Raw genomic sequence first — 3778 nt, 5'->3', positions numbered from 1 at the left:
AGATGATGAAAGTGAAGTTGGGGAAGATAATGATATTGACTTGGAAGCATTTCAGCGTAGGCGCCTTTTGGATGGTGATGAAGATAATGATTGGTAATATAACATATTAATTAGTGATGTTTAGTAGCAATTGATTTTTTTTGTGTTTGGTTGTATCTTTGTTTTTCAAAATTTTTTGGCTTTTTTTTTTTAGTTTCACCAATTAGATTTATATTTTTTGTAATAAACTTTTTAACTTTTTCAGGTTAAATTGATGAAATTGTGAAGGGGGTGCTCATGCCTTGTCATGCCAATGATGGACATTTGTTATTCAAATTGTATGCCTTGAATATGAGTTGAACTCTTTTATGGACTTTTTTGGAATTGTGAAAGAATGTCAACATTTATTTTAGTTATTTGTGTGTTTTTGTTTGTGATAATTGGTGAATATTTGGGCTATATCTATTTATGTTTGTAATGAATTTATGAAAACTTGCGGTGAATTATGATATTTTAGTTATATTTATCATTCCAGGTTTCATGTATAATTTTTAGAAAATTTATTATTATCTCAACTTAAATTTAGTTTTAAGTTATATTGATGAATGTATTTTAGGGACTTAAGTTATTAATAACCATGTTAGAATGTACATTAACCGTCAAGTTCCAGTGTAGACTGTACAGTGAAGACCTATGAAGTATTTAGCATTAAAGCTGGAAAAAAAAAAAAACAGAGAACCGTTGAACCGATCGGTCCGACCGGTCGGACCGTGAACCGCCCCCCTCTCCGGTTCACTGGCCGGTCTGAGTTTAAAAACCTTGCTCGAGTGATCATTTCGGATAATAGAAGACAGTACATGGACAATCCATTCAAGGGGTGGTGCGAAAATCTCGAAATTAGGCAACACTTCACCTTGGTGGGGTATCCCTAAGCCAATAGACAGGCTGGGATTTGGATTTTTCATTATAATATTTATTATGAACTCTACCAATAGTAATTGTACTATCACAATGTATTAAAATAGGTGATGCAGGTTTATTCCACATTGGGATTTCAGATAGTAAATCACGTAATCAACCTGCTTCTTCACATACAGAAGCAAGAGCAATTAGCTCAGCTTCCATGGTAGACTTTGTGATTATATGTTATTTTTTGGATCGTCAACAAATGGTTTTATCTTCCAATGTAAATAAATAACCAATATTGGACCAAGAATCAATAGACTGTGAACTCCAATTTGCATAACTAAACCCTTCAAGTACAGTAGGATTTTTTTTTTTTATAAAATAGACCATAATCTAAAGTTCTCTTAAGATATCTCATGATTCTATGAATCATATTCCAATATGTAAAGTTGGGTTTACTAGTGAACTTACTAAGTACACCAACCGTGTTTGCAATATTAGGTCCAGTACAATCAGTTGTATATCTCAAATTACCAATTATACTAGCATACTCTTTTTAATTTATCATTTCAGAATCATTTTTAGTAGGAAATAGACACACATGAGGATCAAATAGTGTACATACTAGTTTACAATCAAAATAATTATATTTTTAAAATATTTTTCAATACATTGAGATTGATCAATAAAAATTTCTTCTGAATTATTTGTAATTTTCATACCAAGTATGACATTGGCTTCACCTAAGTCTTTCATTTCAAAATTACTTTTAAGTAATGCTTTTGTAAACTCAATTACTTGCATATTAGTACCAAATATCAATAAGTCATCAACATATAAACAAATAATCACACGAGAGTCTCCAAAAGATTTATGATAAATGCACTTATCACTTTCATTTGACCTAAAGCTATTAGTCAATACACATTGATCAAATTGTTCATGCCATTGTTTAAGTGCTTGCTTAAATTCATATAAAGATTTATTCAATTTACAAACTTTATTTTCTAAACTGGGTTGAATAAATCCTTCGGGTTGATCCATATAAATTTATTCATTTAAATCACCATTAAGAAAAGCTGTTTTTATGTCTATTTAAAGCTGTTTTTATGTCTATTTGATGTATTTTTAATTCATGAATTGCTGCTATAGCTATTACAAATCGTATAAAAGTCACTCTTGTAACTAGTGAATAAGTATCGAAGAAATCTTTCTCTTCTTTTTGCTTGAAACCTTTTGCAACAAGTCTGGCTTTGTATTTATCTATTGTACCATTAGGTTTAAGTTTTTTCCTTAATATCCATTTACAGCCCATAGTTTTACAACCTGGAGGTAAATCAACTCATTTCCAAGTTTTATTAAATATTAAAGATTCCATTTCATCATTAATTGCTTCTCTCCAAAAATCAGAATCAGAAGATGATAAAGTTTCAGAAATAGTTATTGGATCCCCCTCTACATTATAAGTTTGAAAATCTGGACCAAATTTTTTTTTTTGTATTCTTTTCCTTTTACTAGTTCTTAATTGCTCTTTTTCTCTAGTTGAATCTTTAGCGTTAGAAGAACTAGCTTCTTAAGATATTTTACTATATTCATTCAATTTTATACTCCCACTATCTTTAAATTTGAATGGAAATTTATCGTCATGAAAAATTGCGTCTAAAGATTCAATTACGACCTTATTTTCGAGATCTAGAAATCTATCTGCCTTACTGTTTAAAGAATATCCAATGAATATACATCTAACTGCTTTTATTCCTAATTTTGAAAGTTTCAGTTCAAAAATTCTTACATACACTAAACAACCCCATACTCTAAAATATTCAATAGTGGGTTTTTTATTTCTCCATAACTCAGAAAGAGTTATTAAATCTTTTTTACGTGGTACTTTATTTAGAGTATAGTTAGCTGTTAAAATTGCTTCACCTCATAAGTTTTTAGGTGCACTTGAATTTTCTAACATAGCATTTGTTAAATCTATCAAAACTCGATTTTTTCTTTCAGCTACACTATTTGATTGAGGTAAAGATGGTGGAGTAACCTCATGTATTATTCCTAATGATTTGATAAAATTTATAAGGCCAATAGAATCATAGTATTTTCCTCTATCTATTCTGAACCTTTTGATTTTCCTTTCACAATGATTATCAACCTTTTTAACAAAAATAGTAAATTTCTCAAAAGCCTCATTTTTATGTTTCATAAAGTAGATATAACAACATTTTGAAAAATCATCTATAAATGTGATAAAATATTTTTTATCTCCACGTGTTAATATGCTTTCAAATTCACAAATGCTAGAATGTATTAATTCTAATAATTCTATTTTTCTTTCAACTTTCAAATGAGGTTGTTTAGTTATTTTAGTCATGCTACAATATTCGCACTTCTCAAACTCATTATGCAATTTTCGAATTAATCCTACGCGGCTCATATTGTTTAAGTATTTGCTATTTATATGACAAAAGCATGCATGCCACATATTCATACAAGAAACGATGTAAGCAGAAGTAGAAATTTCATTCATTTCAACATTAAATTTAAAACAAAGGTCTCATTTTTTGAAAGCATATATTGATTAGACTCTATATACTACTTAAAACTAGCCTTATTAAGAAGATAGTAAAAAACCAAGTTCTTTTTAATTTTAGCAACATGAAGAACATCTCTTAGGGTCAAGACAGGTCCAGAAGTAAATTTTAGTTTAACTTCACCCATGCCTAGAACATTGGTTGTATGTGAATCTCCTAGCAAAACTTTTGTTTCTTTTTTAATAGGAGAATAACTTTTGAACCAAGTTCTATCATAGCAAACATGCCTAGAGGCACTAGCCCACCCCCCTTTAGTATTTCCAACAAAATTGATTTCAGAAATCATTGCCACAAACATCTCT

The 3778-nt window shown here is 29.6% G+C and overlaps 1 long non-coding RNA gene across 1 annotated transcript; it reads left to right on the top strand.

Moving 5' to 3' along the window:
- On the top strand, nt 1-482 carry LOC140038717 (uncharacterized). The gene is made up of 2 exons (XR_011842286.1): nt 1-93; nt 245-482. It is a non-coding gene; the product is annotated as an uncharacterized lncRNA (long non-coding RNA).
- Nucleotides 483-3778: the final 3296 nt, after the last annotated feature.

This window comes from Coffea arabica, chromosome 3e (assembly GCF_036785885.1).
Source record: "Coffea arabica cultivar ET-39 chromosome 3e, Coffea Arabica ET-39 HiFi, whole genome shotgun sequence".
Classification (NCBI taxonomy): domain Eukaryota; kingdom Viridiplantae; phylum Streptophyta; class Magnoliopsida; order Gentianales; family Rubiaceae; genus Coffea; species Coffea arabica.
The sequence above is the reverse complement of the archived record's forward strand: the minus strand, read 5'-3'. Positions and strand labels throughout refer to the sequence as shown.